Consider the following 26,902-nt stretch of genomic DNA (forward strand, 5'->3'; position numbering starts at 1 on the left):
ACGTAAAAGGTGCACGACGCTTCAATGATAGCACTTCATCGGACATGTCTGTGATCGAGGCTCCATGAATATGTAAAATCATTCGTGCCAGAACTATCTTTCTTGTTGCAAAAAATCATTTTCTGACCTTTTCTTGCCCAATAACGCTCGCCTCACACAGAATAGAAAGGTTTAGAGCTGCCTCTGCTGCCTTCATTCCTCTACTAAACCCAAAGCGAACAACATGTAGCGTATGTTAGACCCTTTCCCACTTGCGACTATATTTTACCACTTTTGAACAACTTTCATAAGGATCAGTCATGCAAACTGAAAATCGTAGGTACGAGATAAATACGAAAACTTCAAATAAGAAAGGCATCTTACGTTGACGACGGGAGGCGTATGGCATGTCGCCGGTAGCTGCTGTAGGGCGAGGAAACCCTCGAGCGTAAACTGTTTTGATCCTGACGCAGCCACGTCCTGTTTGGCGGAAATGTTTCTGGAACTTTTCGCTATTACAGGTGGATTATAAAACTAAACAAATTATGTTTGATCTTGCATGAGACTGATAACATATTCAACTGAAGCAGTCACCCCGGACCAGATATGAGTGGGAGCGCAAGGATTTTTGGCGTGTGCAGTACCATCACCAGTTGCCCTAAGACCTTGGCCAAAATTAGAAAACGTGTGGTTTGGGCAACTATGTGTAAGGAAACACAAAAACCCGATTCTAACTCATGCGAGGATCTTCTCGAATCTACACATGATAGCGGACCCATGGATCGTCTATTTGTGGACTACGTACGACCCCTTCCACGTATCGAACTTTGGGGGGTGGGGGCGGGAAATCCATTGCATCTTGGTGGTGGTGGTGGTGGTGGTGTTGGTGGTGGTGGTGGTGGTTGTGGTCGTGGTTGTGGACGGATTTTCCCGTTTTAGCTGGTTAATTTTCAGTCGCGGGGTCACTAGTGGCCAATCTGTACAGCATCTTATCAAAATCTTTGCCGTCTTTGGATCGCCGAGGCCCCTTGTAACTTCATGGGTATTCCGAAGATTTTGTTTCGATCATTGTGTTGGAAATGTTACCATTACTCTTTACTACCCTCAGCCGTCCTTTGCTGAGTGCATGAGTAGGAATTCGAAGACAGCCCGGCATTAGGAGGAGAGTTCAGGTGCTGGAACCTCACTAACAGTCAGTATTAGTGACTGCTTTCACTTCTAAGCTGTGACCAAAGTGATATACAATAATTAGGGGCATGCCGAGTAATTATTAGGGTAGTAGGTGGTCGGCCACAGCGGGAAGTAGCAAATGACTCTTGGCCGCTGTATAATTTCAAGAGACTGGATTCAAGTGGTACTCAAAACAGACAAGGGCAAAGTCGTTCACGAGCAACCGCAGAGAGAGAGAGGGAGAGAGAGCGCTATTATCTTTTCGTAGAGTCCACTGAAAGTCGGTGGCAATATACAACTCATCTGCAGCGCGTCTTAACGACAGCAGCAGAACTGATAGTGTCAGTTCAAACTATCGGCTTTCGTGTTCGCCGAGATTATCTCCACGTACTTAAGTTCACTGCATTTGACTCATTAATGGCATGACACGTAATTCCAGTTTATGTTGTACCAACTACCGGGGAATTCAGAAGAGGGAAATCTTCCCTCTTGTAGCGTCATTCATGAAATTTCTTTTCTGTGGACGACGACGATTGTCAACATAGAGTTTGTAACCTCCCCACAAAAAAATAATATGAATAGTATTCTCCCAACAGTAAAAAATATGAGTATATAATTCACATTCAGTGTAACCTTCCAACAGGTACACTCCAAAACCTCAACAGTAAAATTTCGTAACCTCCTAATAATACAATGTGACTAACTTCTCAATAAAATTGTCGCTCACTTATAACCTTTCAATAATGAATGTCAATTTAAACTGGTGAATTTTGGACGTCAGCAGCGCTGCGTCATGGCCCTGAAAGATCGTTCTGAATAAATTGAAAATTCTTACCTCAGTAAGGTCGCCGGATAACGCATATATATCTGCTCCTATAAGAAATTTTTCTGTCACAGCGCTGTGCAATGCTGGCCGATAGATTTGCCATTTATAAAAGGAAACAACTGATTTTTCTTTTCACTAATCGGGATGACCAAGGATTGGAGAAATTAGTAAATTCTTTAAATTGAAATGAATGATTGTCAAAAGTTACTTTTTATGAGAAAGATTATTATTAAAAGATTTTTAAAACATTTACATGGGACTTGATATAACAATACTAGATATGCGCGAGGCTGCTTTTACCTTATATTATATCGCTCAGGCTCCGCCATCGCTCCCCCACGACCGGCCCAGCCAACTCCATACACACGACTGATAGCTACTGCTACTACTACTGCTACACAGTTCCTACTGCAGTCAACACTGCTCTTTGGTCTCAGATTCTCTTATAGCTTACATATCGCAGGCAGCGCGTGAGCAATCCATCGAAATTACATCTGCTCTAGTGCGCTGGCAACGAATTCCTTAATCATGGACCTCTTACAAGTTCAGTTTGTAGCTAGCACTTTACAGGATAAAGAAGTCACCTGAGAACCGTGGACTCCAAAATTATCGAATAACACGAATTCGCATAGAAGTGTACTAAGATGGTTGGATTGTTGGGGTTGAAGGGAAGTATACTGAGAGTGTCAGTCAAAATGTAGTGTTTCCTACTTTTTTTCTCTTTTATTAAGTTGATAGTGTAATAATCACGAATTCGGCGTACTTCCGCAAAGATACTTCTACACCCTACTTCAGTAACAACGCCCTACACCAACAGGCGACACCGGTGTATAAGTTTCAAAAATGGCCATCTTTGAAGTACGTATAAGGCAGTGTTCTGTGACGGAATTCTTTACTGCAGAAGGTGAAATGCCCAGTCGCATTCGTTAAAGGATGAATAAGGTGCGTGGACGCCGGCACCGAGAGACCGTGGGTGCATTTCTGTAGAGAAGCTGAAGGGCAAACACAGTCGGCTGATGCGACGAGGAGCGGCCGGCCAGACTCTGCACTGACGTCACGCATCCGTCACATCAACCGCATCACCCGGGAGCGTGACGACCGCATGGTAACAACAGATGAATTTTGCCGCCAGTTCCCCTTCGGTATAGTGAGTGTTATGGCTGTTACTGTACAGCTGGGCTATTCCGAGATTTGTGCCCGCCGGGTACCGAAAATAATGTCCGAGCAGAACAAAAACAGGAAAAACCATTGCACCTAATCTGTAGCAGTGCTTCAGTGCGGAAAGTGAGCAGTTTTTGGCGATTATGGCGATTGGAGACAAGACTTTGATTCATTTTTTTGAACATGGCTGAGTTACTGCACAGGCATACACCTTCTTGTTTCTTGTGGATAGAAGCTGTGGACGAAGATGGCGTATCTGGTTGTTGTAGCTGGTATCCTATGTATGTGGCATTCACTTTTCTTCAAAACTAAAAAAAATATATTGTAGGCATTTCTTTCTGAACACCCCCGTGTAACTATGAAAGCACGTTCTACAATTTCTTCAAAGCGGACTACTGCTGTCCTTGAGAAACAGCAAAATGTCCTTGAAAGACATTCTGATAATCTTATAGAATCCATTCTATGTAGGACCGTTTACCGCCGCAGTGATTACCTTGTGTATAGCGTCATTATTATTATTTTTACGTCATCTGCTTCTATGTTACTACGTGCTCTGTGCCTTACAGACAAGTAAAAAAGCCGTACAGAGAAGAATCACAAGTACTCTTTAGTATGTTATAATTTACGTGTATTTTTCAATCTTTTGTTGTCATCATAACTGGATAGTTATATGATACGCACCATTACACAAGTAACGAATTTATCAGTATATGCGACAAAATAAATATCAATAGTAGAGCTTGTGCACGATTGTATGCGGTATGGTTCCCAGTTGAAATAATCTGCGTCGCTTGACATTTAGAATAATTGAGAGAAGAGTAAGAGAAACTGCAAAGTAGCAAACAGGATAGCATTTTCCGCCTGAAGTTAAAGCGTTTGAAGGAAGGCTGTGAGGACACTGGAGATGATGATCACCCTAGACGCCCCACCACATTATCAGCCGATGAAATCGTGTGAAAAGTGAACAAATGTTTAAGAACCACAGTCGGAGTACTCGTCGCCGGTGTCGGCTTATCAGCTGGCTCACACGACGAAATTTCCTAGGCTATTTGGGTACTAAATGCGTGACAGCAAAATTTGTTCCAAAATTATTGAATTTCAAACGAAAACAACGGTGAATTGCAAGATGCTCAGGAGAAGCAAGTGAAGTCAATAAAGATGCAACAAACACCAAAAAAGTTCGAGTGGGGAAAGAGATTGTGTACTCGAAAATTTTTCCACAATGCTAAGAGAGAGTGTCCTGAAGAACATACTAAAAATGCTGACCAGTGGGATATGAGCGTTGGGGTGAGAGCTGTTTTTCTCGAATACCTCGGAAACCACCGGCTTCCATCGAAAATGTTTCTCAGTACAATATTAAACTACATTAAGTTTTATACTACAAAAGTCCTCTTCATTCCTTTCTCTAGGAGGAATAATTCCCGCGTTCAGAGGATGAAAGTACCGCAGATTATTAAAAATATTGTTCTAACGGTATAGAATTAAAATTTATATTAAAATGAAGAGGGTTAGAAATAAATGCAGAACAGCTGCATTAGGTAATAAATTGTGTTCAGTAGATGTAAGAGGCTGGAGGGGGAAGGGAGAGGCAATGTAGGTTGTCGGATTGTGTTCGTTTACTTCCCTTCTTCATGGTCTGCAAATTGAAGGTCAAGCAGGCGATTCCCCACCCTGTTTACTCACTATGTCACAGGGTGTTTCACATAGTTATACGGGACCTCCACAGCACGCCTTATGAATCAATGGCGACACAGTTCGGAGACATGCCAGGAAGTGTTTCTTTTTTTCCTTTTTAACAAAATGCGTTGACACTACACAGAATGCAAATATGAGTTACTAATAAGACTAAAGCAAAAATGCATATGGACAGAATCTACGTAAATATCTGCACTGTCTTCTACACTACTAAATGAGAAACTGATTCTTAGTTATCCTATACGTAGTCGTAGTGTTCACCCGGGAAAGCAACTTCCCCCAGAATGAATGCTGCTCGCTTTTCAGTTTAAAGACAGACAATACCTTCCAAGAATTTCCTGTCCAGTTCTCTTTTACAAGTAGACAAGATAACTTCACTGAACTCGTGTCTATGTAGTGGAGTTATTTTCAGTTTATTAAGTGGATAGTTATTTGCAATTGTTAAGTAAACTATTATGTAAACTTTGTACTGGGAACAATTTTCGCTAAAAACTGTGGTTTTCGAGTTATTGGAGATAAACATAAAAAAGTAACCTTAAAACCCATCGGCACACAACGATCACACCGCACCGGTCCGAGAATTTACACACGATTTTTCCACTATTTTTCCTTCGTTGAAAAATAAACGTATTAAAACGGGCTATGAAACGTGTTTACATGGAAACCTAAGCTCAGTCATCTTAGTATAAGCATTCTGGATCCAAAAATGGTTCAAATGGCTCTGAGCACTATGGGAGTTAACATCTGAGGTCATCAGTCCCCTAGAACTTAGAACTACTTAAACCTAATTAGCCTAAGGATATCACACACATCCATACCCGAGGCAGGATTCGAACCTGCGACCGTAGCGGTCGTGCAGTTCCAGACTGAAGCGCCTAGAACCGCTCGGCCACACCTGCCGGCATTTTGGATCCCCAAGACCGAAAACAGCCCGACAAGGGCGGTCAAATGTGAAAGCCAGGCTCACTTTGTTCTTCGATTTTAATGGCGTAGTTCACCATGAGTTCCTGCTACAAGGTAGAACGATCAATAAGGAGTATGATAACTAAGGATTCGGGTCACCCTAGTGGTCGCCACATAATTCCTTCAGCGTTTATCATCTTTAATGCATAACTTTCCTCCGTTAAAGTCAAACAAGTTTTAAAGCAGTGGACAGTAAAACTGACTAAGCAGACGTCAGAAAAATGAATTTTAAACAGGCGCCAGTAATTATGAGCCAATAGCCATTAAGTATACACCAAAAATACAGAATTTTAAAAACGATTAACTACAATTATAGAAATTGAGTAGTTTTGTTAACTAAATGGCCTTTAAACAGCTGTGATTCAATACACTTACAAAGTGCAAAATTATAGAAACAGACACTCAGCAGGCAGACAAAAGTAGAATACAGGCTAGTGAAATGAAGTTCCAGAGGAGCAGGTTGGGTGTAACAAGACGAGACAGATTGCGAAATTTGTATGTGAGGGAAAGAATAAAGGAGGAACCAGTACAGGACAGGATAGAAAAATCAAGACTGCAGTGGTATGGACACATGAAGAGAATGGATGAGGGAAGAATTCCAAAGAGGATGTTTGATCTGCAACTGGAGGGGAAGAGGCCCAGAGGAAGACCAAGAGATAGATGGGTGAAGGGAGTAAAGGAATGTGTGATGAGAAGAGGAGAGAACTGGACGAAGGTGGAAGAGGGGGAATGGTGGAAAGACAGAACACGATGGAGAGGCTTGTGTTCCCGACAGACTCAGCTAGTGGCTGGAAACTGTCCAAGATGATGATGACTCAGCAGGCAGATACATTTAATCAGAATTCACCGATCAGGTTTAAAGCAAATGGTTTTTAAACGGCTGCTATCAATTATGAGCCCACTGCAGCTCATTAGGGAGAAAAACACAGAATTTTAAAAACCATTAACAGACACTGAGAAGGCAGCTACTGTTAGCCAAATTTCGCTGAACAGTTTTCAACCAAGTGACTTTTAAACAACAGTTATTAATTATGAGTGTTGATTGCATAACTCACAATGGGAAAGTGGGCCGGTGAGGGGGGGGGGGGGGGGAGGGGGAAGAGAAAGGTGACAGGTAAGAACATACAAGGAGGTTGCTTAACTTGGAGAGGATGGTCGCAGTCCTTTCACTCCTTAAACTTACAAGAGACTGGACCAGAACTCCAAACATCTCGCGCCCCCGGTCGTCTCGCTCCACACACCACACACGTACTTGTCAAGACCTTCCTACTTCGCGCCTTCTCTCCACACCGATGGTGCCACCGGCGTACCTCCAAGAATATCCAGACAAAGACCATCTACGAGGGGCGAAATCGACGAAAGGCCGAGCCCGCACGGCTTAGAAAATTAGTTAAAATTTTAGTGCCGTTTGCCTGAAGAAATACTCAAAGAAACCTGGATTTGAGGTGAAACAATTTATGGCTTTTGCACCACGATAATGCACCTGCTACACTTCCTCACTTGTTCGTGTATTTTTGGCCATAAACAGTGTTGCAATGATGCCCTAGCCTCCATATTCGCCAGACATGGCCATCATTTGATTTCTCTTGTTCCGAGAAATATGTAAAACATTTAAGGACGTCGTTCTATAAGCGTAGAACAGATTAAAAACGCACTGTTGGAACAGTTAAAAGATATCCCAAACGTCGAGTTGTAGACGTGTTAGGTGACTGGGAACGCGCTTTCGTACGTGTATATATTCTCTAACGGTGACTGTTTCGAAGTTACTAATGATGACGTAGACCGGTGATAACCAATCTCTGAAATGTAAAAAGCAGAGCTGCAGTAACATATAATAATTTCTTACAAAATTCTTTATGTAAAAGTTTTATGAAAACCTAATGGAAAGAGTTTTAAAATGCTTACCGCCTACCGCCCACCATAATGTAGCTGGAACGCCGTTCAAAAATGGTTCAAATTGCTCTGAGCACTATGCGACTTAACATCTGACGTCAACAGTCCCCTAGAACTTAGAACTACTAACCTATGGACATCACACACATCCATTCCCGAGGCAGGATTCGAACCTGCGACCGTAGCAGCAGCGCGGTTCCGGACTAAAGCGCCTAGAACCGCTCGGTCACAACGGACGGCTGGAACGCCGTCTAGCGGGCAGTAGGGACTAGGCTGACTACCTCAAAAATTCCCGTAACTTTTGAAGACGCCGCGACCATCGACGCAGTCGAAACAAACCGGCACAAAACGGTCCACAACCGTAAATGAGATTAAAAACGCATCGCTAAAACAGCTACCCTCAACGACCGCGTTCCAGACGTTCCAGAAGTGTTTCGGGGAGTGGGAAAAGTGGAAAGTGCTTTCATCGCTGTGTAACCTCTAATGTGAACTATTTTGAAGTTTATGATATTGATGTACACTAATAAATAAAATTGTATCCAAAACCCAAAAATTCCAGTAATTGTTGGAACACACGTCGTAAACTGGTACGGTTGAAACAAAGTGGCGCAAACCATGCCAGAATCAGTTACTGTTTTTTTTTTCGTCACAGTTGTGTTCCACTGCCGACATTAGTGCCGAGTGCATCAAAGTGCCGGCGAGGTGGCTATTAAAGAGAGACGTCCGCCAGTGTAACATGTAAACAGCCCAGCAACACGTCTGGTGACGGCCGCGCCACCTTAAGAAACCCCGCAGCTTAGGCTTGGCCACGAGGGTCGCTCATTCGGTGGACTAGAAGAGCACGTTCTTCCTTCTTCCGTTTTTTTCTTCTTTTTGGAAATTCGTGGTAAGATCTTATGGCACCAAACTGCTCCAGTCATCGGTCCCTAAGCTCACACACTACTTAATCTAGCTACTTAAACTTACACTAAGGGCAACACACACACCCATGCCCGAGGAAGGACTCGAACCTCCGACGTAGGAAGCCGCGCGCACCGTGACAAAGTGCCCCAGATCGCGCGGCTACACTGTGCGGCTCTTCCTCCGTTTTGTGGCTGGCAGCACGTAATGCGCCCTTAAACTAATGTCAGTCACATAATTGTAACTAATGTGGCATCTGTAGGACGTAGCTTATGAAATAATATACCATTCGAAAAACGCCTCCATAGCAGGTAAAGAAGGAGGTAATCAGCTGGCGCTACATGTGTTATTAAATGGTTCCACAGGTAAAGAAAATGACTTCCAATAAAGTGCTAATCATCGAAGTTAAGGTTGATGAAACTTTCGGAAACGCTATAGCTTGTACGTAAATTGCCTGTGTGGTGAAAATATATTATTCTTGTAGTAACGATGCCGTTGTGAACAACATTAAATACAAACTGCGGATGAATGAAGCAGAAAATTTGTTACTCTATTTCCTTGTTATTATTTACGAAATGATACCTTCAGTTCTCAAAACCCAACCACATTCGTAGTTGTACTGCATATAAAAAGTCGTAGCAGTTGTTCTGCAAATGAATGTATAAAAAGACAAGTCATTTGTATAGGAAATGAGTTTAAAGCTGATGAAATAAACTGGAAGGAAAAAATCCGTTTTTCTCACTTTTTTCTTATTTTGACTGATGCTTTCACTACCGTGTGCTGAACACAAGTGAGAAGTTAGTCTGATAGTAACACAAGAGCAATGTTAGAGGAATATCCGTATTTTTAAAAAAATGAACCATTATAATTGAGTAACAAATTATGACATGTCATTACTTAACCAATAAATATTAGTGGTAAGAGTGACATATAATCAATAATTATAACTGACTTGTTTTTATATGAGACAAGAATGCTAAGCTAAGTGGTTGGCTTGTAGAGACCAATGGACACCGTTGTCTCCGGAGAACATTGACCCATGATGTTGAGGACATGGAGGACAGCTGTCTGAGCACATTGACCCCGTATTGATTCAGAGATAAGGAGGTCACCATGAACTTTACGACAGTGGCGGCTAGTGAGTATACATTTTCGAGTGTTCTCAAATTTTTATATTCAGATACATTTGAGAATGTGAAATTAATAGCATCTGCTGTATAATAACTGTACACAGCTACAGCCACTACCAATAATAATAATAATAATAATAATAAGATGCATAGGTTATACGACAAAAGAAAGAATTGTTTTTGTGGAATTTTGTTGTTTGTTACATAATTAAATATAGTTCAGGCCAATAACGAAATAATGTGTAAGCTTTCGCAACTCTGCATTTCGAATTTTTGTGTAAGTGGGAGTTTTCTTGCATTCCCATTTTTCGGACAAATGTGCAAGATCCGTAATAGATGTACTAGTCCACGAATTTATTTCTGGGCTGAAAATCAGATATTCTCACTCTGCACCCACACTGCAACTTGCACTAACTGTTAACTTCCTTGTTAAATGTTCGCTTGTAGTCACGCTTATTTGATTTCGTCACTCTCTGCATCAAAGGATCTGTCATCGGATGCCCCAGTTCCTTTGCAGCTATCTTTTTCTGGTAATTTACTTTTCTGTTCTCAGGGCGAAATTTTCACTCTCCAACGGAGTATGCGCTGATATGAAACTTCTCACCAGATTAAACTTGTGTGCAAAGCGAGACTCGAACTCGGGACCTTTACCTTTCGCAGGCAAGTACGCTACCGACTGAGCTACCTAAGCACAACTCACGAGCCGTCCTTACAGCTTCACTTTTCTGTTAGCATTTAAAATAAATTCAGCATAGGCCATGTTTACACTGGACACGAAACCCTATTCCCGCACAGTAAACAACCATTCCCAAACACAAAGTGCCGTTTGTAGAAATGATTAAACTCGAGTAGTAATGTGTACCAACATACTCACTTGACTAGAATACAAACGAGACGCTGAGATCCATAAGGGTCTAAAGCACACCGTCGTCGATCCGACATTTAAGTGAGTATCAGACAAATCAGTAATAAAGCTTTCCGTAAATTTTCATGTGGTCAGTGCGCGCCTACAGCACAGATAAACCTGACTCACAATAAGATCAACAGATTCCAGAAGCATGAGTAAATGCTACAACCTCACAATCGACGGTGACATGCTGTAGGCCCACATGATTCTCAGTGCCTCAAGTGGATTACTGTATGGTAAAATTCATAATTCAGTATGTTGTAACTCATTCAGAAACCCACAAAATAGGTTTATTGTCAGTATAACTTTACACATGTACTGATGTCCGGTATAATTTTGCTGCAGTATATGGTGAATGAATTAGCATATCTGAGGAGTGTGCTATCATCTAGCAAGATTTATGCAGAGCGAAAGGGGATAAAAGTCTGCCACTGTGTGCTACCACCTGGTGGCACCGACGTAAACTTCTAGCTGAGTGGTCAGGACTAGCTGTGCTCATCGTGAACCACGCACGTTGTTTATCAGATCCGCCTGAATTTGGCCTGTAAGTCAATTACATCACGAGAGTTGCGCATGCGCAAAAGCTCCTTAAAACGTGCACAACTGAAGGTGCGCTCGCGAACCCGATGCCAAGTTTCACAGAGTCTAAAGGAACAGTAGTAGGGCATATTTAAGTGCCTTATCTTCAGATTGCAGCATCTATGTTACGTTTAACAGAGTTCAAAGAAATATAACAATAAATCCGCAAGGTGTCGAAACTTAGGGCGTTCACGTGCTATTGTGCTCTTACACAGCAGCCGCCGTTCCTTAAATCATCTTGGCTACTTAAGCCAATACTGGCTTTCACCTTCTACTTGTAACTATGACAGCGCTTCACGCACCTATTTACGTTTGTTGCGTCCATACAAGTTACGTCACTACCAAACGTCATATTTACTTCGTCGGCTTCTCAGTGCGCATGAACCCCACTACCTTGTATCTGAGACAAAAGTATCTGTCATTTCGTTATAATCGAAGCGCAGGGTCTCGCATATCTAGTCTCCTAGCAGTGCCCTTCCATAAAATAAAAACATTCGCAAAGTTCTTTCGTATTGCTGCTGTCCGTGTTTGGAACAAATTACCTTGTACTCTGTGCACAATTAAATGTCCCGTCACTTTTAAGGAGAATATGAAACGCTCATAAATGTTTCCCGAAAACTAACGTGTATGTCCAGTTTTTCACTCAGTCGAACAGTGAAGAAAACTCTCCCATCTTCTCCCACTTTCGCTACTTTCCCTTTTCATGAGTCCCCGCACTTCCCTCTCTGCCATCTTCATTAATTATGGTTTTATCACGTTCCCCTATCTTCTCTTCCACCCGTTCTCTGATGCCTGTTGCTGCTAGTCCTCATAGTTTAAAACTGCCTCCCTGTAACTTGTTGGGGTTGGGGGGTTGTTTTGGGGGAGGAGACCAGACAGCGAGGTCATCGGTCTCATCGGATTAGGGAAGGAAGTCGGTCGCGTCATTTCAAAGGAACGATCCCGGCATTTGCCTTGAGCTATTTAGGGAAATCACGGAAAACCTAAATCAGGATGGTCGGACGCGGGATTGAACCGTCGTCCTCCCGAATGCGAGTCCAGTGTGCTAGCCACTGCGCCACCTCGCTTAATATGTAACTTGTCTCTGTTCTTGTACTCATGAACGAATGTAAACTCTGTTTATTTTTTTCTCTTTATGCATCATAATAATTAATAAATATTCAATTACGTTGTCCGCTAGAGTAACTTACGCTTAATGTAATTAATATAATGGAAAATAAGTAGAATGCCTGGTTAGATGCAGTAGCGGACCTCATGGCCTTTATCTTGCCAGATTAACTCAGTGAATATGGATCATGTGTCAGTGCTGATGGATAGTGGGGAAGTTGGGAGGGGTAGTGGGTAGATTATGATATTATGACAATTTGCAGTATTGAAAAGTAACAAAGATATTGTTTAAAACATGTACCAAAATTAATTAAAAGTAAAGAACTATTTGTATAGATGTAGATAATATTCGTACATGAGATATCATTTAAAAAATAATAATAAATTAAAATAAAATTAATATATTGCTTTTAAACAACGAGTGCACGCAGTTTCGGGCAGAGGCCGCTTGAAGTTCGTCTTTCTACTTGAGTACACTGTGCTGAGTCTGCCTGAGCCGCCCTACGTAGCTGCATGCTAGTGCGGCGTTGTCGTCTTTCGCAGAGTGGATCCGTGGTAAATCTGGAGCGCTGCTGCTCAGCGGGGCACTGAGTACGTCGTCCGAATTCTTGAAGTACGCAGAATTCTTAAATCACACTGGAGACTGAGTGTTCTAGTTGGTTCTAGCGGCCGATATCCATAGATTTCAAGATATTCCAGGATGTTCATGAGTTGTCCTTTAGGAGCGGTGTGTAAAATTTGAAGATGTGATTCTGAATCAGTATTTCTACGAGTCTTTCACGTCCTCTCCATTACCTCTTCTGTAACGTTTTCTGGATGGCAAGAGCAATATGAAATGCTTATTCTGAGTTATTGTAATTGTTGGTCTATGATGATTCTATTTTGGATATTCCATCTTGCGGTTATTCAATTCAAGAACAGTTGCTTTGTTGTTCGCTGTTGAGCTTGAAAGTCATCTGTTACAAACGACCCATACACCGTATACTCCGTGGTCGTAAGGCACTTGGCTGATGCAAAGACTGCTATGTTCATACTTTCGCCTGCTGGCACAGTCTCGTCTTTGGTTATGCAAGCAATACTTTGAAGGGCGATCGTTGTCTTCCAATCAGGCCTCTAGGCCGTTGGATTAGAGTTCATTTTCCCATGGCATATGCGGACAAAGCAGTCTCACTACTTCGACCTTTCTCGCTGCGCCCGGAGCTGGAGATGCTGTTTATATCACACTGCACGTCGATGACTTAGTAATGAATGATTTGAGATGGACATTACTCAACTGCGGCTTCCAGCAATTTTGCTGAGAATGATGGACGCTTGTGCCGCATTTGCGTGATCACATGTTATATGGTATTTGAGGTGTAGTTGTCAGCCCATAAGGGTAAGGTTATGTTTCTTTTTCCGATCGAGGTTTGCCCGAACATGCAAGGATCGATATCGCTCTTTAATTAAGTCATCCCTGCATACAACATAGCCGGCCGCTGTGGCCGAGCGGTTCTAGGCGCCTCAGTCCGGAACCGCGCTGCTGCTACGATCGCAGGTTCGAATCCCGCCTTGGGCATGGATGTGTGTGATGTCCTTAGGTTAGGTTAGGTTTAAGTAGTTCTTAGTCTAGGGGACTCAGAAGTCCCATAGTGCTTAAAGCCTACCGCACAACATAACTTTTTTATTCACTTAGTAATGTTATTTGGATTTGAAAGTATACTTGAATCTTTTCCGTTTTTGTTAATGTGTGGTATTTGTACAAACACATACTCGACTTGTGGAAATTTGTATCTATCGTTCTGGAATTTCAATGGTCATTTTCAATAATAATTGAAACTGATTTAAAATCTTTCATGCACTATTTTCTCCTGAAATCACTCTTTAAGATTACGAAGTATTAGGAATAGTGGTCCACGTGTTTATTTAGTCTTTATCTTGAGTGGTAGCAGGTGCGAGTATAATTTACTATGACCGGTATGCCTTCAGCAGGTGAAATATATAGTAGTGTTCTCTAGGTGATTTTCGCAGGTTGCAGACAATTGTAAGACACGGGTACCAGCTATGAATATTTCGAGACATTACGTTCCAGCAATTCAGTCTTTTTTTGTTAGGCCATACAAAAGCCAGGGTGGTAGAAGAACTTGGATCTGATTTTGTCCTTCATGTTAAGGGCCCCACCATATTCCGTTGCACTATAAAGTTCGCGGACAACCACATAATTTGTTAACAATAGTCAGATAACTTTATTTGTTCACTCATGGATCAAATATTACAGACAGGAGAGTGTTCTAGGGATTAATACAGGAGTTATCCTTACTTCTTCTCTTAGGTAGCTACAAATCAGCAATAATCAAATCTTTCATCTGTTGACCTGCCGAAATTTTTGATTTTGTAAGTCATCTGAAAGGAATGTTATTCAGTTTAGTTCTCGAAACTTCCTGGCAGATTAAAACTGTGTGCCCGACCGAGACTCGAACTCGGAACCTTTGCCTTTCGCGGGCAAGTGCTCTACCATATGAGCTACCGAAGCACGACTCACGCCCGGTACTCACAGCTTTACTTCTGCCAGTATCTCGTCTCCTACCTTCCAAACTTTACAGAAGCTCTCCTGCGAACCTTGCAGAACTAGCACTCCTGAAAGAAAGGATATAGCGGAGACATGGCTTAGCCACAGCCTGGCAGAAGGAAAGCTGTGAGTACCGGGCGTGACTCGTGCTTCGGTAGCTCAGATGGTAGAGCACTTGCCCGCGAAAGGCAAAGGTCCCGATTTCGAGTCTCGGTCGGGCACACAGTTTTAATCTGCCAGGAAGTTTCATATCAGCGCACACTCCGCTGCAGAGTGAAAATCTCATTCTGGAGTTTAGTTCTCGTTCTCTAATGATTTGGACTTGCCATGTCAGTCCAAGCGATTTCAAACCGGTATCACAATCAGTGGTTACTGCTCATTAGACGAAGCTGCATTATACAGGCCTGGCACTGGAACTGCCCGGTGAGTGCACATGCGTCAGGGCTGCACGGAGACGCAACAGCTAGCAGCTGGCAGCTAGCTATCTCCAGCCACGGCTGCAGCTCGCCCGCATGTGGGTTCATTGAGGGCGAAACGCGAAACGACCGCCGGCGGAAGTGTTGGCTTGGCGCTCGGCCCTTCACTTCGTCCAGGGCGAGCCGCCGGTGACACCCTTACACTGAAGTCATTTACAGATTGAGGTAGTATCACATAAACAAGGTATAAAAGGACAGTGCACTGGTGGAACTGTCATTTCACTCAGGTGATTTACGTGAAAACGTTTCCTTCGTGATTATGGCCGTACGACGGGAAGTAACAGACTTAGAACGTGAAATGACTGTTGGAGCTAGACTCACAGGAAATTCCGTTTCGGAAATCGATGTTGTTGTTGTGATCTTCAGTCCAGAGACTGGTATGATGCAGTTCTCCGTGCTGAAATCGATAGGGAATTCAGTATTCTGAGACCCACAGTGTCAAGATTGTGACCATAACATCAAACTGCAGCATTATCTCTCGCCACGGACAACTCAGTGACAGATGGTCTTCAATTAACGACCGAGTGCACCGGTTTTTGCGTAGAGCTGTCAGTGCTAACAGACAAGCAACACTGTGTGAAATAACAGCAGAAATCAATGTGAGACGTACGACGGACGTATCCGTTAGGACAGTGTGGCAAAATCTGGCGTTAATGGGCTATGGCAGAAGACGATCGACGCGAGTACCTTTGCTAACACCACGACATCGCCTGCAACCCCTTTCCTGGGCTAATGATGATATCGGTTGGACCGTAGACAACTGTAAGGCCGTGGCCTGGTCGTATGAATCCAAATTTCAGTTGGTAACAGCTGAGGGTAAGGATCAAATACCCCCCCCCCAAAGGGATCGAGCGAGGTGGTGCAGCGGTTAGCACACTGGACTCGCATTCGGAAGGACGACGGTTCAGTCCCGCGTCCGGCCATCCTGATTTAGGTTTTCCGTGATTTCCCTAAATCGCTCCAGGCAAATGCCGGGATAATGCCTTCGAAAGGGCACGGGCGACTTCCTTCCCCGTTCTTCCCTAATCTGATGAGACAGATGACCTCAGTGTTTGGTCTCTTCCCCCATACAACCCAACCCAACTCCATAATGGTGAGGACTGTGTTTACATGGAAGGGACTGGGTCCTCTGGTCCAGCCCAACCAATAATTGACTGGAAATGGTTATGCTTGGAGACCATTAGTAGCCACTCATAGACTTCGTTTCCAAACAACGATGAAAGTTTTATGGATGACAATGCACCATGTCATCACGCCGCAATTGTTCGCAATTGCTTTGAAGAACATTCTGGATAGTTCAAGCGATTGACTGACATTAATCCCATAGAAAATTTATGGTACATAATAGGGTGGTCAGTTCGTTCACCAAAATCCTGCAGTAGCAACACTTTCGCAATCACGGACGGCTGTAGGGGCAGCATGGCTCAATACTTCTGCAGGGGACTTTCAGCGACTTGTTGAGTCAATGCTACGTCGAGTTGCTGCACTAGGTCGAGCAAAAGAAGGTCCGACATGACACAGGAGGTATCCCGTGACTTGTCACTTCAGTGTATACTGGCCTTCAAAAAAGCTCCTCCCTGATTAGACTTTGTTTACCCTCCATACGACCAAAATCCAGACTTCGGAATGAATGCATTTTATGTCACGTGAGGTTATGCAACCCGAAGACAAAACAATCCACAGACAGGGCAATACGTATTACAACGGATAAGTGCGTCACACACATAGTTTTCCTGACGTGAAATCGTGGAAGTCGCTCAGAGTTGCCATAAGCAATATTTCTTTGCTTCCGAAAATAGTTTGATCAGTGCTACAAGAACTTTTATTAGCGGAAGAGCGACAGTATGGGTAAGAAGCGAAATTTGTGACTGGACTGAGGAAAAGAGATCGTTTCATGGAGTCATCGACAGATGTAGAAGTAACATCAGGCCCCCTGAGATGTGTGTCGTTATCTTTGCTATTAAAATTGTATATTAATCAACTAGAAGGCGCTATTAATAGTAGCTCAGACTTTCCGTAAAATATTCAGTTAGTTTTTTGTACTAACCTAAACAAAAAAAGTATAGTACCTTATGAATACAAAGCCGATTTATCAGTACTGGAAACTGTCAAAGCAACAAACACCTTGATACAGTTTGTAGAGATATGAAATGAAATGATCACAGAAATGGCTCTGAGCACTATGGGACTTAACATCTATGGTCATCAGTCCCCTAGAACTTAGAACTACTTAAATCTAACTAACCTACGGACATCACACAACACCCAGCCATCACGAGGCAGAGAAAATCCCTGACCCCGCCGGGAATCGAACCCGGGAACCCGGGCGTGGGAAGCGAGAACGCTACCGCAAGACCACGAGATGCGGGTAAATGATCACAAAAGCCTGGTCGTAAGTAAAGCAGATTGCAGATTTTGGTTCATTTTTACGATACTGGAAAAATGCAGTAGGTCAACATAGATGGCGTGCAAAATACTCGTGCGACCCACCCCATGGAATATTACTCAAAGATTGGCATCACTAATGGTGTCATGTTTGTTTGGCCCATAGGAGGACGTTACAGATTTGATCGAAAACTTTAACTGACAGGCCATTGAATGTAGATGCCAATTATCCTTTCTCAGCTCTAAGTACGGAATCTAGGAACGTTCTGCAACCCCCTATATATTGCTCCTATATGGACAATGAACGCAAAATTAAACAAATCACAACATCCTCAGAGGCGTTTAAGCAATCAATCTGCCCACGCTCCTTACGTAAATGGTGCGGGAATAAGCTGTAATAAATGGTACAATACGCGATATGCTATCCGATACACATCATAGTGGTTTTCAGAGTGTGAGTGTTGAAGTAGATTGCTGATTAATATCCACGACGCATTTCGGTGGTTTGCACCATAATCATATGGGTGATAATGGCAGTGTCAATGTGGGTTATTGCCAATAATTCGTATGCTTTGCGTTTTATTTAGCTATGGTATAGTTATGTTGCTTCTTACTCAGAAAATTGCGCTGAATCCTGTCTTATAAACTATTTCATTGCAAAACAAATCACAAAGCAAATGAGTGGCTGAATCAGCGAATAATACAGACATATATAACCGTGTATATCTGAAGGCGAGGGTGCAAACTCTCCAAACACATTGCAGATATTAATGAAATATGTAGTTGACCCAGATAATTGTTTTGAATTGTCTTTCATCATAAGGAACTGCTGTCGTAGTAGAAAGAAACTGCATAGTAATCATTGCTCGCATAGACATGTTTCTGTCAATATGAGTCGACAGGGAAATTGAGTTCTAGTGGATCATCGCTATAGAAACCTAGAAGCTACTCTGTTCTGCGGGACTGATTTTTCAGGATTTGGCGATACTATTGAGAAGTGGAAACGTCACGGAAGACCTGAGAATTGAGCAGACAAAGACGTCGTTCTTGCTGGCCACAGAACGGTTCTAAATTGCAATTGGGGTGTGTTTGGGCTTACGGGCGCTCAACATCGAGGTCATCAGCGTAAATTACAACTCAGCTGGATACTGTTTCGTAGCAATTATATCTTAAATCCGCTTTGATTTATGGTCACAACTTTGAGACAGCTACTACCAAACGGCTTAGTGACGTTGTGTCAGCTAGAGAAGGGCCGTTCGTGAAGGCACGGATCCTAAGGAACGACTAACTAAACTGAACGAAAAGAACGAGGAAATAATTCTAAGGATCGGTCGCTCACCATTCGCGTTGTGCCGGTATCGCTCCGTCTCGTTCCTCATTCCACTATTTCCGGTTCGGTCTCGTTCGGCCGATCTCATTCTTTTTCGTGTGATTCCCGGTTCCACATTCCAGATCCACCGTTCAGCTTAGAGACCCTTTCAATCACTGTGTTCGCCTGTTTTTGTACAATTTCAAACCACTGTCGAAATATCGACTTCTGTAGGGTGCCCGGGAAACACCCAACGATTCAAATCGAATTGCGTGCCGATGGACTGTCGCCTCGGTAGTAGGACTGGATTCGCGATTTCCTGTCAGAAAGGCCACAGTTTGTAGTAACTGACAGGAATTCATCGAATAAAACAAAAGTAATATCTGGTGTTCACCAAGGAATTTTGTACGTCCTCTGCTGTTCCTGTTCTACATAAATGATTTGGGAGACAATCTGAATAGCACTCTTAGATTGTTTGCAGATGATGCTGTCATGTACTGTCTTATTAAGTCATCAGATGATCGAAATAAATAGCAAAACGACTTAGACAAGATATCTGTATTGTGCGAAAAGTGGCAATTGACTCTAAGTAATGAAAAGTGTGAAGTCATCCACATGAATACCAAATGGAATCTGCTAAATTTCGGTTAAACGATAACTCACACAAATCTACAGACTATAAATGCAGCTAAATGCTTATGGATTACTATTACGAATAATTTAATTTGCAACAATCGCATAGATAATGTTGCGGGTAAAGCAAACCAAAGACTACCATTTATTGGCAGAACATTGATATAATGCAACAGGTCTATTAAAGAGGCCACCTCTAGACTACACTTGTACGTCCTCTTCTGGAGTTTTTATGTGCGGTGTGGGATCCGCATCAGATAGGATCGATGGAGACATCGAAACAGTTCGAAGGAGGGCAGCTAGTTTTGTACTAAAGTGAAATTAGGGAAGGGAACGTAACGGGTATGATACGTGAATTGGGATGGCAATCGTTAAAACAAAGGTGCTTTTCGTTGCGGCAGTATCTTCTCAAGAAATTTCAATCACCAAGTTTCTCTTCAGAGAGTGAAAGCATTTTTATGGCGCCCCCCGCATAGGGAGGAACGATCATAATAAAATAAGAGAAATCAGAGTTCGTGCAGAAAGATTCAAGTTCTTTCTGAGAGTGGAATGGTGGAGAAATAGCCTGCAGGTCGTTCTATGAACCCTTTGCCCGCCACTTAATTGTGATTTGCAGAGTAATCGTTTGAATATAGATGCAGATTTTTAAACTTTCATTCGCAGGACAGCCACCACGCAGCGCTGTAACACTACTCGCCGTGTTGGGTACTGTTCTCTGGAGTTTAGTTGAGACAGAGCGCTGGTCTGCGGAACACCGCATTGCGACGGCAGAGGAGTTTGTAGGGACAGTCTATCACAGCTGTAAGCCGCAGCTTTCGACGTGGGTTTGGTCTCCTTGATGCCTCTAGTCGCAATACTCTGCTGTTATGGGTGTTACAATGGCACCAAGATGGGACTGTGGAGGGCTGTAAATCCGCAGGACGTTCTCATTCGGTACATACACCGCGAATCGCGAAGGGACCCGATCTTGTGTAGTCCTCAGTGGTCATCTCAGCAGCAAGTACTTCGGTTGGTGGATACCAGCCTTCGCCATATCTCAGACAAATATCTTCACAACCATGCATACAAGATCCAAGTTGTCCATAAGCTCACCTAAAAGGACAAGACGATCAGACTTCATTTTGTGAAGCGTTCTTGGTGTGTCTGCAAGTTGAAGAGTACATTGTGACTAGGTTACTGGCGTCAGATGAGGCCTATTTACAATTGCCTGGGTATGTAAACAAACAGAACTGCACACACCACGTGTGAACTGCTGGAGCATCCTATGCACAGTGCAAGAGTGACAGTATTGTATACCATTCCCTCCGAGCTCATTATCGGTCTGCACTTTTACTGAAAATGAGGACCGTAAAGTGACAGAAAGCTCTGAGCACTACACAGCCATGTTGCAAGCATATCTGTGTCATGAAGTGAATCGCCGTTGTCACTTGTGGTTCTAGCAAGTCGGAGCAACAGCATACACTATGTAATGTTGTCGCTTTAATTTGCTATGAAAGCGGTGCTGATAGACAATAAAAGCGGGTTAAAAGCTGTGAGCTGTCTGGGGAAGTTAACCTTGCAATACTGCGCAACTGTTTCACCAGGTATCCAGTCTAGCTTACCAAATTCCCAACCAGACTAACATTAATCTTTTAATAGTCATACGGCAACCGGTGATATATATATATATATATATATATATATATATATATATATATATATATATATATATATATATATATAAAGAGAATTTAAATGAAAAGAAATAAATCAGTTTATATTTGGAAATTTATTTTAACATTGATCATTGAAATTTCAGCATATTAAACTTGATTCATAACTAAACTGGTGCCTTATTTAGGATTGTGAAAATGTGAGTTTGTAATCTTACAGAACACATCAAATGTGGAGCCAAGATTGGGAGACTGCATACAACACTGCATTCATAAAACAACGCACAAAGAACGTTGAAACATATCCAAGAGGAAATTAACCACAACCAACCGATTCAATTTTCACCCAAAGAAGTTACGTTCGTAGCGCAATCTTGTCCATCATGAAATTACCACACACTGGTATACTAAATTCATACTAACTCTCTGTGAAATCTTCACGAAAAGAATAGCTGAGGGCCACTTTGATGCTTACACCACATGCTTCACGTGGTCAACTTGGTTTACACAAAGGGTGTAACTCCACAATAATTTTGATAATTAAAATAAATTGCATCGAAACGCAATTTACAAAAGAAAAACCTCGAACTGGTTACTGTCGTCTTACTATTAACCTGATGGGTCAAACAATTGTATAAGCACGTGGTACTGGTCTCACAAAGTACACCCCACGTGGGTTGAACATAAAGAAAAGTTGCTATATTGAAAAATATTGTCAAGACGAGACTTTATAATCTCACGCACATTCACATTTAAGATTGATGATCTTAGTTGGAGTTACTGATCAACACGTGGTTCCACTTTACTCACAAAGTAGTGACAAAGCAACTACCGGGAGATATTCTGAACTTCACACGCGAATTACACTGCGTTGCAATTTAAGATAACATTAGATATTTTAGATCTAAACCTGAAATAAAGGTGATTAAATTTTCAGTTAGGCTGAACTTAAGAAATCCATTGTCCTACGGACTTAGCAGACACGCGCTTAGCCGGAGATCTTATCACTTCAGACGCTCGCCGCGGACAGACTGCCGTGGTCCCTTCCTAAGGGTGGCTCACAAATACAAACGGAAGTGGCCAGAGGGGCAGCTTCCTATACCAACATGACAAGGGACGGACAGGACCATACTAAGAATAGAAACCTCTCTGCTTTTAGAAAGCGTAGCTACCTGTTCCGACGTTGGTCCTACTGTTCTCTAGCAGACAGGCTTGTCTGCTACCCTCAAGCATGCAACTAGAGATACATTTGCTTATTCATCTTCTCACACCGAAGGGAAGGGGGATGACAGTATCTTACCATATACAGTATATAAAAGAAAGCGGATGCAGGTTCCATATGAGACTGTGTAACATGAATTACATATTAACTGTGTTTTAAAGTGTAGTAGTGTGACAGATCGTTCTTGTTTATGTGGAAAAGTAACACGTTCCACTGCTCAGTCTCCTCCCAGATAGTCAGAAACGCTACAGTAAATTTAGAAGAGGAATTTATGCCGTAAATTACAACAGATTTAAGAAATTAACATGAAAGGAATCCAGCAGAGACCTTTCAACTACACATCTTTCGATGCGAGTCCTGAGTAAAATGTCTGCAGACAGAGTTATTTCTCGCTTTGGAGACATCAACTGGCCCACTGGTTACCCTGACCTGATATCACCTGAGTACTTTTTGTGGGCTATCGTTGTAAGACGCCAAGATTTTGCTACCATACATGAATAATTTTGACAATTCATATTTTATTTACTGAGTATGGGGTCGCGTTTTTAGGTGGGGTTATCGAATTATTTTATTTATAGGTTGATACCGGGTAGTGTATACTGACATTTCTGTAGAGTTGCACGCTTTGAGTGTAATTAGGCACTGTCTCTGACAGGAGGGCGAACGTAGACCTTCGCAGTCCCCATGATCGACACGGAACAAGGACCGTAGACACTCTGAAAAGAGAACGAGTGGCGTTTACTGCCTAAGACCGCCGCCCAGTAGTTTGGTCCATAGAAAGGGCTTGTAATGTTACACCTGTGGCCGCTAAGGTGGCGGGGGCGAGATGATGCTGAAAGCTAAGATAGTGTAGATAGCGTCTTACAAGCGCCATGAAGCTAAGATAGTGTAGATAGCATCTTACAAGCGCCATGACGAACCTCTTTTAACACGGGAAATGCATGTAGAATGTCTGCTGCAGGTGTGGGCCAACGGTTGCAGAAGTTCTCATGCCAGATACCAAGGCATATTCTCAATGAAAGACACAGAAACATATCTGGTTGGCTGAATCGTAGACGCAGGAAGGGTCATAATTTGTTCTAGAAGTTTCTACCTAACAGAGTATGAGCTGAAGGCAGCTGACTGACAGTTTCATTACGCGTAAAATGGAACTACTCTGTTTGTAACGGGGGCGGCGACTGGGTGCACGGAGACCTCACGCTAACGAGGCGAGGTTTGCTCTAAACTGAGCTCTTAGTAGCAGAGGGACTGTCTGCCGAGAATTGGTACGACACGCTTCGCTGGAAAACTTTTTTTGAGACGTTTCTGGCAAGGCGTCAATGATCGGTCTCATCATTAGATTTGAAAGTGTTGATTTCGCCAGTAGAAAAGGCACCATTGGTTTCTCTGTGAACAGAGATACTAACTGTGCTTATTTATGGAGAGTGAGACATTACTACCACACACTTCAACTCTCTGTTCCTGCTTTACGAGCAAGCACAATTTTTGATTCGTGTCCGACATTGTACGGAACTAGCTTCGCCCCTAGGAGTTTGCGGACGCTGTTTCACGTCCTCTGTGTAGTCAGAATATTTTTCAGCTACCCAGTGCAGTTCGTCTGCACAACTACCGGCAACACCGAGAGGGCCACCACTGCAGAATTAGTCTACGCAGCACTGAATTTGCTGATATACGCACCACGTCTCGCCAGATAGGGAATCCTTAACAGAAAATGTGTTAAAGTCCATTTGTTGGGTCGCAGAGCTCTTTACCGTCAGTGCCACTTAGGGTGGACGCTTTTTTAACTTCGACGCTAAAATCAGTGTCAACCGCTTAGTGCTTCCGCCATATAAACGGGGGCGCCATTTCAAGTCCCATCATGTACGCTCTGCCAATCTAAAATTTAGATTAATGAGTAGCAGTTAACGTTGTACGTCTATACTTTTTCACTTTTCATATCTTTCTTTCATTTTACAATTAACATATTATCAGTACACAGTTGTTCTACTCCTCCTAGGATTAGACTCGAAGTACCGATTCTGATCACGTTAGAGTGAAGTATTATCATAACTTGGGCAATTAACTCACACGTTACTACCGGTCGCAGGTTGTCAGTGCAGGGCTAATTTAATTTACTTTTTAGGTGTGACCACATCGTTGCGAACACGACAGTGACAGGCATCACACATAGATTCACGCAATTAGAAGGGGTAGGATAGCATCGTTAACACAGAGTTTACAACCAACGAGCACCCAGTATCGACGAGCTAAAACATCAAATTCGTGAGTGCATTCGGGAATTCCCAACGACGAGTTAAAGCGACAGACAGACTACAGTCCGGAACCGCGCGACTACTGTGGTCGCAGGTTGGAATCCTGCCTCGAGCATGGATGTGTGTAATGTTCTTAGGTTAGTTAGGTTTAAGTAGTTCTAAGTTCTAAGGGACTGATGACCTCAGAAGTTAAGTCCCATAGTGCTCAGAACCATTTGAACCATTTTTTTGCTTATTTATATCTTTCTTACAACTACATAAATGAGTTTTCTCACATTGTGAACTTAGATGGAACAATCTATGTTTTACTTGCGAAAAAGTTTCGACAACCAATATCGCATAAATTAGTCTTTATTGTTGGCCCCGGTTTCGACAACTGTAACTGTCATCTTCTGGTCTGTAACGTGATGCACGTACATGGAACATACACTATGTGATCAAAAGTATCCGGACACCTGGCCACAAGTTCGTGGCGCCATCCATTGGTAATGCTGGAATTCAGTATGGTGTTGACCCACCCTTAGCCTTGATGACAACTTCCACTCTCGCAGCCATACGTTCAATCAGGCGCTGGAAGGTTTCTTGGGAAATGGCAGCCCATTCTTCACGCAATGCTGCGCTGAGCAGAGGTATCGATGTCGGTTGGTGAGGCCTGGTACGAAGTCGGCGTTCCAAAACATCCCAAAGGTGTTCTATAGGATTCAGGTCAGGACTCTGTGCAGGCCAGTCCATTATAGGGATCTTACTGTCGTGTAACCTCTCCGTCACAAGCTGTTCATTATGAACAGGTGTTCGATCGTGTTGAAAGATGCAATAACCATCCCCGAATAGCTCTTCAACAGTGGGAGGCAAGAAGATGCTTAAAACATCAATGTAGGCCGGTACTGTGATAGTGCCACGTAAAACAAGAAGAGGTGCAAGCCCCCTCGATGAAACATACAACCACACCATAACACCACCGCCTCCGAATTTTACTGTTGGCACTGCACACGCTGACAGATGAGGTTCACCGGGCATTCGCCATACCCACACCCTGCTATCGGATCGCCACGTTGTGTACCGTTATTCGTCACTCCACACAACGTTTTTCCAATGTGCAATCGTCCAATGTTTACATTCCTTACACCAAGCGAGATGTCGTTTGGCTTTTCAAAAATGTTCAAACGTGTGTGTAATCTTATGGGACTTAACTGCTAAGGTCATCAGTCCCTAAGCTTACACACTACTTAACCTAAATTATCCTACGCACAAACACACACACCCATGCCAGAGGGAGGACTCGAACCTCCGCCGGGATCAGCCGCACAGTCCATGACTGCAGCATTTGGCTTTTATCGGCGTGATGTGTGGCTTATGAGCAGCCGCTCGACCATGATATCCAAGTTTTCTCACCTCCCGCTTAACTGTCATAGTACTTGCAGTGGATTCTGATGCAGTTTGGAGTTCCGGTGTGATGGTCTGGATAGATGTCTGCCTATTACACATTACGACCTTCTTCAACTGTCGGCGGTCTCTGTCAGTCAGCAGACGAGGTCGGCCTGTTCGCTTTTGTGCTGTACGTGTCTCTTCACGTTTTCCATTTCACTATCACATCGGAAACAGTGGACCTAGGGATGTTTAGGAGTGTGGAAATCCCGCGTACAGGCGAGTGGCACCCAATCACCTGACCACGTTCGAAGTCCGTGAGTTCCGAGGAGCGCCCCATTCTGCTCTCTCACGATGTCTGATGGCTACAAAGGTCGCTGATATGGAATACCTGGCAGTAGGTGGCAGCACAGTGCGCCTAATATGAAAAACGCATGTTTTTGAGGGTGTCCGGGCACTTTTGATCTCACAGTGTATCTCCGATCACGAATTATTAAAAAAAATTAGAGGAACATTTTTTGTTTGATACATGTTGACTTCTTTGTTTTATTAGGTGTTACAGATACGGAACTTGAAACTGTACATTTAAATACGTAAAAAATGTGTTTTGTTATAGAACGTGTTCCATTGTGAGTCAGTACCTCAAGCAATGTTGTCATTATGGCGGATAAAACACAGCACGTCGTACAAAGGTCTGCCGACAGTAATACCATTTACAGTTCAAAAGCTCCTTGTGGGCATAGGCATGTTCGC

The sequence above is a fragment of the Schistocerca americana genome, chromosome 2, assembly GCF_021461395.2.
Source record: "Schistocerca americana isolate TAMUIC-IGC-003095 chromosome 2, iqSchAmer2.1, whole genome shotgun sequence".
NCBI classification, from domain to species: domain Eukaryota; kingdom Metazoa; phylum Arthropoda; class Insecta; order Orthoptera; family Acrididae; genus Schistocerca; species Schistocerca americana.